The sequence below is a fragment of the Python bivittatus genome, unplaced genomic scaffold (assembly GCF_059951505.1).
Source record: "Python bivittatus isolate LINGU-HERP-01145 unplaced genomic scaffold, Pbiv_v1 ctg000220_np1212, whole genome shotgun sequence".
Taxonomy (NCBI): Eukaryota; Metazoa; Chordata; class Lepidosauria; order Squamata; family Pythonidae; genus Python; species Python bivittatus.
Window position 1 is genome coordinate 15,205,941 of NW_028277048.1, and position 12,012 is coordinate 15,217,952.

Here is a 12,012-nt window from a genome sequence, read left to right on the forward strand (position 1 = left end):
GTTAGTTACATGTAATATAAATAGAATATATAAAGAGGTTTCTTCAGATATGGATAGATGGGAGTCATTAAATCTTATCCTTTGGGTGAATGCTCTCAAAATGGATATAATTCCCAGATTAATTTATATTCTGAAAGGAATTCTTGTTCAAATATCTGGAAAAAACATTTTCAGAAAATACATTGTTTGTTTAGAAAATGTTTATGAGGTTCTTCGATTCTGAGAATATCTTTACAGAAAATGTAATTACCAATTAATGAAGGAGGATTTGGTTTTCTGAATCTGGAGCTATAGCTACTGCTCTACCTATAGTCAAGTGTTAAATACTGGAAGCCAACAAGTAGTGCTAATTTTCCAATTTGGGCAACTTTGGAATAAACAGTGGTACCTCGGGTCATGAACTTAATTCGTTCCATGACTCTGGTCGCGACCCGAATTGGTCGCGACCCGAATCAAATTTTCCCATAAGGTTCAATGTAAATATGGTTAATCCGTTCTGACCCCTACGAATTTGGCCGCCAACCGATTTTGGTCGCAACCCGAATCAAATTTTCCCATAAGGTTCAATGTAAATATGGTTAATCCGTTCTGAACCATGTGTATTTTTTTTTTAAACCACAAAAATATGACACAAAGTACAGTACAGTACACCATGAAGAGAGAGAACGCTAACCTTGCTTGAGGCATGGAGGACAGGAAGGCAAGTGGGGAGGCAGTTATTGTTTGGAGGGAGAACCCCCCTCCCTACAGGAAGCCACGACCACGTGTGTCAGCAGGGAAAATGGCCTGTTTATCACCTGATGCGGAGTTTGCAAACGGAAGCAAAATTTTGCAAACGGTGCTGTTCGTGACCCGAATTGGTCGTGAACAGAAGCGTTCGTGACCCGAGGTACCACTGTACATATATAGCACCTTTGGTTGGATGGACAGAATTAGGATCTAAATACAATAGAACTCTAGTATTTCTGGAAACAGTTATGTCAGTTAGAAAGCTATGGAATGGAATGTCTAATAAAAAAATATTCAGTCCTTTTTCCCATGCTAAATTGACTTTATGGGGCAACCCAACATTAAAAATTGGGGAAAAGATGATGATATGGAAAAATTATATGGAAGTGGAGACATTGACTTTGGACCAATTGATAGATGATGATGAATTTTTAACATATCCTGTGTTAAGAGATAAATATGATCTATCGGATGTAACCCAATGGCAATATTTATAGCTACAACATTTATTAACAACATTGTTTGAACCAGCAGCATTTTCAGCTTCTGAGACATCTGAGATACTAGAACAACTTGTTAAATTCTTTAAAGCTAAAAAACCTACTATTACTTTTAATAGATATTTGCTATCAGTACATCAATTTGATATGCAGATGAGTGGAATAAAGAATTAGAGGCTCCTATACTGTATAATGTTTGTATTAGAAAATTATATATAGAATTGTTACTTTTTATTGTTGTAACAACAATTATATATTTATTTTTTAAATAAAAAATATTTATATTTTTTTTCTCTTGTATTCTTTTCACTTATTTCTTTTTTAAGCAATTGTTATGTATTTTTATTTGATAATTATGTATTTTTGTTCCTTTTTTCTCTTTTTCTGTTATTTTAAAAGTAATAGAAAATTAAAAAAAATTTAAAAAACACTGATATAGTACCATAGTGAACATAAAGCTTTTGAGGCTTCTCAGTGCTTTTGTTAACTATTTAAAAATCAGTATTCTCTTCTAGCTTCCCAGCTATCAGAAGGAATATTTTGTGAATCACTATGTACTTGTACACTAACCAAATGTGTTAAGGAACAGGGATACAGAAACATTTGTTTATCTTTTTATGAGGGAAGGGGAAATGCCTGTTAGTTAATTCACTAAATGAGACTCTCTGAGGGCAGTGCACTCAGCAAGTGAAACAGATAAAGAAAGCACTGGTTGCTAATGTTTGCTCTTGTTGGCTACCTCAGTCTGAGCAATGACTGACTGAAATTGTTTTTGACTTGCAAGCATATAGACAACCCTATAATAAATATACGAGTGTTGAATTAATACCTCCACCTCCATAACTTTAGTTTAAATAGGAATATTTTAATAAATGAAGTAGGAAGTCATCCTTGACACCAACTCTTTGTTACCTGTATGTACTTCTCTACATATTCTCTACCATTCTTTGCACACTTCTGGCAATGATGGGCAAGCTTTTTCAAGCCATTGTTGAAAGAACTCCATACTTTGTCTCTTCAACTAACTACTGTCAGTTCTTTCAGTCTCTTCAGTTGAGTGAAACATATTCCACGAAGGTACTCCTGGGAAAATGTAGAAGTCACATGGCACCAAATTTGGACTGTATATCGGAGCGGGTAAGATGGTGACATTCAACTTCACAATGGTTTCTTGAAAGGCTCATGAGGTGTGAGGCCTAGCATTGCCATGTTGCAGCAAAATGTCCTTCTTTTGCTTCCAGACACTGCTTAATTGTTGCTTCAAAGTTTTGAGTGTTGCAGTGTAGTGCTCTGAGTCGATAGTGGTGCCAAGTTTGAGGAAATAAAAGAGAATAACAACATCTATATCTCAAAAATCTCTAACTATGAGTTTTCCTGTAAAGCCAGGGTTTTGATTTTTTTTTTTCCTGCAAGTGAAGCTTTATGATAATATTCCGTGGACTTACATTTCATTTCTGGGTCACAATGATGAGCCTATGCTTCGTCAGGTGTCACAATGCTGTGAAGAAATTTCTCCCCTACATTCTTGTAGTGTGAAAACAATTGCTGGCAAATTGAAGCTTTCACTTCTGCTGTCAGCAGCATAAAGCATCCAATACTGAAGAACATCAGTAATGTGACCCACATGTTCCTGTGAAATGCCAAGTTTGACAACAATTTCTCTTTGAGTGATCTGTCAATTGTCCTTAATCAGTTCATCAACCTTTCTTATGTGATTGCTGTCACAGGTCATCCACTTCATTCTTGGTCACTCAAGTCAGTTCTTTCCAGTTTGCCATCTTTACATTTTTTGGCCCGGTGACACACAGTACTCATGTCAATGCAGTCATTACATAACCCACTTGCATTTGATGGTTAATTTGAATTGAAGGGACTCCTCAGCAATAAATAATTCAATCACAATGCATTGCTTAAAGCACAAGGATGAGTACTCACTGCAGGCTTCCATTTCACAAACAATAGCAACATAACCTTCCTGCTAACTGATGCAAAAGAACAGATGTTAAAGATGTCTGCTATGTACATTTATCCCAGATTTTCAAGTCCTGGGCACCCTTTCCCATGGCATTCTTCCTTGCAGAGCTGATTTCTCACCCACAGTGTTGGCTTGCACAGCACTGACTCCAGTTCTGCCTCACAGCATCAGCTTGGACAGTAAAGGGAATGCCATGCAAGCTGGTGCTGAGGGAGAGAAGCAAAGCCTGCGCTGTACAAACCATGCCATGGGGAATAAAAGCACAGCAGCTGCCCAGGGGTGTTGCAAGTGAGGCACTAGTGGGAAAAGGGTGCCTGATGCCACCTTCACTTCTCACCCCCTCCCCCATACCAGCTTGGGTGCCTTCTGCTTCTCATTCCCCTGAGCCAGCTAGTTTGTCCACACACATCCCACCCACCCCCCAGTGGCACAAAGAATTAAAGCTGGAACTGCCGGGGGGCTACTGGGATAGAAAGTGAAGCCAATGGGAAACACAGGAAAAATACATATTCATTTTAATATAATTGTATTATTTAATTATTTTAGTGCCTCCTATCACTCTAAAAAGTACCCCAGTTTGGACAATAAATTATATGGTCACTGGCCAAAGGGAAATGGGGCTGGCTGCCTCAACTGAAACATGATGTTACCCAGTATGTTCCAAATACAAATTTCATTTTCAATTCATTTTCAATATTTGCTGCATGTTTGCATGTGTATGAATGCGGCCCACCAATTAGTGCCTTTTACAGAATCTGGCCCCCATGTTCATTTAAGTTTGAGACCTCAGTTCTAGCAGGTCAGTTGTCTTTTGGCAACTTATAATATTGGAGGCATTACTTTTAATTCAACCCTCAAATTTGAAATCTGCCAACTTTGAAGAAAATGTGGAGAGATCATCAGTTGGTTTTAAGGGCCACTGTGAATTATTGGCAAATGGGAAGGCTAATGATATGACAAAGGCGAGGGATAAATAATGCTACGGTCAGCTATGAAATAAGTGGGTTAAAAACTAGAAAGCCATAGAGACAGAGTATAAGTGGTAGAGATTCAAGTGTGCTGTCCTACTGATGTTTCCAGAAGCATCTTGGTATTTTCTCAGTTTATAAATCATGGCTAGGTAAGGTTTTTAGTGGATAGATATATTTGCCAAAAAACCCTTTGGCGGGTTGAACTAAGGTCCACACCGTGATTCAAATCCACAGACAGCCACACCCTTCATTCTTGCTTCCACAATGTCTATACACAGCTTCACATATTGCCTTTCATACTTTAAACTTCTCCTCTACCTTTTTGAAGATCATCAGCCAATCCAAACAGAATGTTCTTAGTCCTCTCCTTTCTCTTGACTCACTCACTCTTTCTTTGTATGTATATTTGTTTGTGATTTAATACTCAGTTCTTCTCTCTACACAATCAAACAACCTCCTCTCATGCATTTTGTAGTTATCAGTCTTGTATTCAACCTATGTTCATTCAGAACTCATTCATTCTTGACTTTTTAAATCCGTTCTTAAGAACTTTAAAAGTGTATGTAATAAAACAAAAACTACCCCATTCCAGTTGCATTCAACTTATTTTTATGTTTCGCCTGACATACTCAACTCTCACTTCCATATAACAAAGGGAGCATGTTCTTAGCCATAGCCATTTTTGCTCTTTTGACAAGCATTCATTACTCACAACAGACCACATTTTACCCAATACCTTCTTAACAGCATTTGCTTGGCTTCACATTCTTCCATCCACTTCCCTGACTTTAGTAAATGTTCTACCAAGGCACACAATTCAGCCGCTTGCATTAGATTTTTATCACTTATGTATATCTTGCAATTGTTCACTCAATTTTCTCTGTCAGACAAAACTACTTTGGTCGGTGATACATTAATTTTCAGATCCGTACTCTCTGATGCATGAATCTATCTCACATTCATTTCAAATCATTCATGTTCTCAGCCAACAATATTGCATTATCTGCATACAAAAGTACACATACATTCATGTCCCCAGCAACACTTCTACTATCACCACAAGCATTCCTTTATCCGTAACACATTAAACAACCAAGGGGACATCACACGTCTTTGTTTCACTCCCTGCTGACTATGGAACCATTCATTAAGCATTCTGTTTATTCTCATGCATGCTTTATTTCTATCTTATTTGACTGTCATATCGGCAATCAAACTCCAACTCCATATTCACAGATACATTCTGTATTTCAAAACTATTCACTTTATCATATGCTTTCTCTAAATGAACAAAAGTACAATAAACTTTTTACATTCATACCATTCTTGGTGGTCTGCTGAAGAGCAAAAATCTAGTCTGTATACCCTCTGTCCAGCATAAAGCTGCACTGTGCTTCCAAATTTTGCACACTCATTTCTTATCTGCTTTTGAACAGAATTCTGTGAAATAACTCTTTCCCCCTGTAATTTTTGCATTTACTCTTCCTACCTTTCTGCTTGTGTAAGGGAATAGTAACAGTATTCTTCCAACCTTCAGGCAGACATGCAGTCTTCCCATACACATGCAAAACACATCACATAGCCACTCCATATGCAAATCACACCCATATTTTTCACATTTCTCCAGTTATACTATCTACACCTACAAGTATACCATTTTCCAACATTCTCACACATTAATGACTTCCTTTTCATCTATTTTCTTCTTGGACACAAACATGTATAGCCTTGATTTCTGTTCTATTTCTTTGGGTTGCCCCTATCATTCTCCTACAAGGGAATCCTTCCCCCACTCCTTTACTTCAGTTTCATCCTAAATCAATCTCTTTTAATTTTCATTCCATCCACTCTACTGGAGGCTCCTTATTTAGTCTTCTCCACATCCAAAGCAAGTTCTTATTTCTAATAGAATTGTTCTGCATTTCTCCTCAAAATTCATCTCTGATTCTTCCATCAACATCCTTTACCCTAACTACAGATTCTTACTTTCATATGCCCTCACAAAAACCTAGATAATATTCATACTTTTTGACACACATTTTAGCCTTTTCACTCATAATTATACCTTCCCCTTCATTTCTCTTCATGTATTATTCTACTCAACTCCACAAGATCAAATCACCTTCATTCCACTCTATTATAGTGGAAATCAGAGTCTTCCATATGACACGGTTGTGACCACATGAATGCATAGAGACTGACCAATCTTCTCATCACGCCTTTGGTCATGATAGAACAGATTAGTAACAGAGAAGTTGTAGACTAGGTTACCAGCCTTAGTCATAGGCCAAATTTATTTATTTATTTATTTAATAGACTTGTCCCCGTCCATCTCCCCACAAATTGCCATAAACACAATCCAACCCAGTTTTATCCCATACATGCTTCACATTATTTACACAAGCTAGGCTCTCTAATTTAGTCATCACCTTGCAATCCAACTGTGAGGGTTCTTTGCTTTCCAAGGATTGGACACACCACAGTGTAGCAAATCTGTACACAATGCTTTATTACAGTGCACACTTTCCCCTACAACAGGGTATTGCTTTCCACCCTTCTACGACTTGCAAGGTGATGTGGCCATGTAAATATGTCTTTAATACTCAGTCCTTTAATACTTAGTTCAAACAAAAGTCTATAAGTCTGTGAAATGGCATATAACCTTCGCCTCCTTCCAAACATTATTACTTTAGTTGGGATGAGGTGCTGCTTCAGTGTGGTTGTTCCTCTTCTAGTTGCTGCCAAGTTCCCAGCAAATCTCCAAGCTCCAGGCAGGACTCCCACCAGGGTATGCTGCTCACCATGGTTTGTGGTCCTGGCAGTTGACTGATAGTCCTCTTGCCTGCTTGTAATAGCTGCCAATCTACAGGCGTCGCCTCTGCTTCTCTGTCTGCATGCTGTTTGCTTATCTCTTTTTCCCCTACACACTTTCCCCACTCTGTCTTAACATTTGTTTTTGTAAGTTAAGGGCCTGGGTGGGGTGAGACTGCCTCTGGACGTCAGCACATCCTTGAAAATGCCAGGGTGTGGTTCAATTATTACAGGCAGCTGAAACGCCGGCTTGGATGCTTGTGAGTAAAAGTGTGAGTGAGTGAATGAATGTATGAGGGAAATGGGGTGGGAAGCATTTCTGCCTGGCTGCAGCTACTTTTCCCAAGCACGGACAGCAATACCAGCTTCACTCCCACACACCAACATACTACAATCCAACATACCATTGCCTTCATCCCACCAACTCAGAAATGTATGTAGTGTTCTGAACACATACAGGTTGTAAAAGAAGGTACCCCAGTTATAACATGAATTGATTCCCTTCTGTGTACATCAGTCATTCTCTCTCACACACCTCAACTAGTCTTACAAACAAAAACATAGAAGTACGTACCCATTCTCCTCCCTCTGTATTGAAACCCACCCAGGGTCAGGGGCATTGCTGGTGAGAAGGGGTTTGAAAAAATCAAGATGGCGGCTGCAACCATGTAATTGGAACCATGGCCGTTTTTATGTGTGAGAACTTTAACTGCACAGTCCCTGCCCCCATCTTGACTCTTTTGACCCCCCGAAAATGCTCCTGCTCAAGATGCTCATATTAGAGTGTGCTTACATATGCCACAACAGTACAGGGTTGCTTAATAACTGGGTGAGAAAAAGGATAGCCCTTGGTTGGGAGATGACAAAATTCTTCCATCACTTCATTCATCCAATATTTGTGTGTGAGATTATTAACCAGGGATGATCTGTAGTTATTTTCTGATCAAAGCAAAATGAAGGAACAAGTTCCATTGAGAAGTATTGGGTATGAGGTGATACCAGAACCTTGATATGAGACTTCTGCCTCTTTTAACAATGTGATTCACACAGGAGCAAAAGGTTGTGCCGAATGTGCATGTGAAAATTCATCAAAACCCTTCCCCATAGCATTTTGCCAGTTTTCAGATAAGTGCTCCTCAGCTGATACTCGCCCGTGATTGAAAGCTGTGAGAGAAACATTGGGATAACTGGGTTATTTCTTACTTCCTTCCAAGGACATTCACTTCCCCTTCTCTTTGTCTTCTTAGTTTTTGATCACTTCTCTTCCCCTTCTCTACACTCTTCCCCTCCCCCTTTTTTTTGATAAATGACATAATATACAAATTACATTTAGCCATGCAAATTTTCCCGGCAGTAACAGATGTTGCTGTGCATATGGAAAACAGCTATTTGTATCCATTTACTCTTAACAAAAGATTTGTAGATTGACAGAACGTGTGCCTGAAAGGAGGGCTGTTAAACTATTATACGAGCAAGGAACAGAGGCCCAGTTTGGCTTTAAACGTAACTCTAATTAGTTTTTTTCAACATAGCAGCAGATAATATCTCCTAATGGGTATTTACAAAAGGATGAGAGAGGGGGCAGAAAGGAGGCACAGATAGTGTAGTGGTTGGCAGGAGCATATACTGTGCCAGTTACCATCACTGGGATGCACTGGGAGTCTTCTGTTATATGCATATAATTGATGGATGTACCAACTGAAGCTAGGGATGGGCACCATGCCAGGCAAGGTCACCTTATTTAGCTGATGCCTAAGTTTGTTGTCATCTCCGGTCTTGGAGACCTCTTTGTTGGGCTATACACCTGGGCGTGACTTTAAATCTCAACTCTCTGGAAACTCTTATTTAAGACTTGGCTTACTAAACTGTAAACTCTCAGACCACAGAGGCTGGGAGATAAATCTCTTTAATGCAGACAAGAGGTGTTTGTCCACTGCCTTTCTCCTGCCTTTCCAAATCAACAGGTGCTTGGCCATTCTCTTGATGGCCTTGGGAAGTCCCTGATCCAGACTGATGGAATGGTTGCCTCTGGAACTGCTGATTTTTGCATCATCAGCTTCATTCCTTACACTCTTCTCTGTCCCTCTTACGTCACTTTGCAGTACCGTTCCCCCCTTTTCAGCTCTGACTCCAGGACTGGGGTAAAGGAAGCAAGTGTTACAGGAACACAATGACAGGAAGAGTTTACTCATAGTGAATTATTGCTACAAAGGAGAAGCACCTAGTTACACAGGCATCTTCAGGGAGGGGACAAGGAGAGTGACCAAACATGTGTGGTGACATCATCACACAGCCCTGTGATTTATGTACTTTCATCTGTTTTTCTTTCTTTTTTGGTCACTGATTAGTAGCATATACCTCTGTTCAGTCATGTAGTCTCACCTAGAGTATAAAATGATACAGTCAAGATTCAAGTTCATTATCTCATAGGAAGCTGACAAAATAGTACCAACTTCTAAAAAGAGAATATGCACAAAAGAGCACATGCAGATTTACAGTTACAGATGGACATGTTGAAAGACTTACTATAATAGAAATAGAAATACAATATACTGTAAGTAGGTAAGATTTGACTTTGACTTACCCAAGTGGGTAAGATTTATGTTATGGATTGACCTAGGGGTCTGTAAGTTTGGGAATGTCCTGTTTTCCACTGTGCAATCATCTCTCCAGCAGTCTTCAGCAACCTTGGCTTCCCCTATTTCAGTTAAATCCCACTGGAAGACATCAAGAAGCTTCTCCATTGAGGTTCCCCCCACCCTGAATTAGGTAGCCAGAGAGAATTCAGAGAATGGAACAATGCAACAGAAAACAATAATCCCAGCTCCAACAATAAAGTAAGCTCAGAAATATTGCCAAGAGATATTTCAAATACATTCTCAAACAACTTGAGAATGATTTTTGTAGCATTCCAGTTTTAATGTATATGCTGAGGAAGCAAGCATGATGTGAGAATAATTCTTTTTTTCTGTAAGGGATGAAAACTTTTGAAAAATTGCAAAGTGATTTCAACATAGTAGTACTTGATTTGGTCTGGATAGACTTCAAGCAGAGGACACATTCAAGCAGAAGTCTATCTTCTCTTTAGAGTAGGGCACATAGTCAACCTATAGCAGTTGCCTAAAATACTCCCCCACCCTTGAAAAATGCGGTGAGGAACAAAGGTGGGCAAGTACAAATTTGATCAGAAAAACAAGGGAGAAAAAGAGATTTTCCCATCACTTTCCCTGATCACTTTTTCCCTCTCATTGGGCAAAGTACTTTTATGGGAGCAGGGGAAGAGATTTTGAGTGACATATGTGGGGGGAAGAGATAAGCAGTTCTCATCTATATGGAAGGCGGTGGGTTCATGCAACAGCACTATTCATAATAATCATGGTATGATTACATAAACTGCATGAATCTAGTGTAATGTTATGTTTCTAGCTTTTTCATGTGTTTTGACTAACTCATTTATGTAGCTTGCTTTTCCTTAGTATTTTTTCCCCATTGTTTTAAATTGCAGCCCAGTGGTCTCTGGAATTCTCCCACTGAGATTTCAGAATCTTCTGAGGCCAATCCCCCACCCACCCACCCTCCAGGACTGAAGGAGGTCCAAGAGAGGTGTGCCAGGAAAAGGGTTGGGTCTGCTGGATCCAGTGCTCCTCCAGCCTCTGAACACCCTTCCCTAACAGAGAAACAAACGTCTGTGCTTGGCCTAGGGCTGGCATAAATTTTTAAACTTCCCAAACAAGGAAGTAGAGGGAAAAGCTGAGTGACCCTACTGTAGTACTTTCGTTGCTGATTGTTATGTTAAATGCTTTCTATGGGGGGGGGGGGAATTACTATGGAAAACCTATTGATAAATGCTACATAAAAGTTTTTGAAAATAAATAGATCTAGATGGGCCCCTAGGAGATTTCATAAATTTCAGAAGGCATTACTCACAAGCTCAGCCTCATGTTTCTAAAAGATAATAACTCGCTTTTTTCTCCAGACAAGAACCAAAGTTCTATAAAATTGAATTCTTCACTTTCTGGCAAATTCTGAACCCTTGCCACAGGTTAATACTCTACCCTTTGTGGCTTTTTGAGACTACTTGGTCCATTTGTTGAAAGAAAAGAAAATATGGCTGATTGGCCAATATAGGTTTCAACCATGCCTACAAATAATATGGTTTTACTGCACCTCCCCTGCCTATTCTTTCCTCTGACCTCCCTCTCCAGCTGAACCTCCTACTTCCTTGGTAAATCAGCCCAATATTTTTGATCCAGCCTTGTCTCAGTTCTCCCGCAGCTTTCTCAGTTGCCCTCTACTCCTGATGCTTATGTTCGAAGGAGAACTGTTGGACTCCTGAAAGCCACAACTTCTAATTAGGACATCCTTGACTTAGCAGTTTCAATGCCTTTGAGATAGCTTTGTTGGGTTGCTTGTTGTCGAGGGGAAGAGTCAGTTTATGTGCTGCAGGGCACTCTCTTTTTTATGGGTTCACATCTTTCAAGGATGAACCTGAGGTTTCATCCAGACACTCTACCCAGTTAGTCCATTCTCCAATTTATGGAAGTCTGGGCTAGTTCCCTAGCACATGTATGCTGGCTGCTGTTTTGACAGCAGTTTTAATATTAGTGGCAACTGGATATGTGAATTGACTGCACATATAACATATAACACTTAAACCTATGGCAATTTTCCTCAGCTTGGTGTTTCCAGACATGTTGGACTTTAACTCCCAGAATCCCCAGCCAGCACCAGGCAAAGCTGATCTATGATATTAGATCTGTGATGGGCTGCTCACATATGAAAGTAGTCAGGCTACAAGCATGCTTGTGCACACCTTATTCTACTTCAGTCCAGCCCCTTCCTTCCCCACCCGGCTGCCCCAAATTTCAGCCTTGCCTGTTATTATTCCAGCTCTGCTTGTGTTTCACCCCATCTATATTTACAGCCCCCAGCAATCCCACCCCTTCTCCCTGCTTCCCCCGCATGAGCCATTATGCTGATGCGCCTCCAACCTGACCTCATTTCTTCCAGCAAGTCTAAAAAGGAC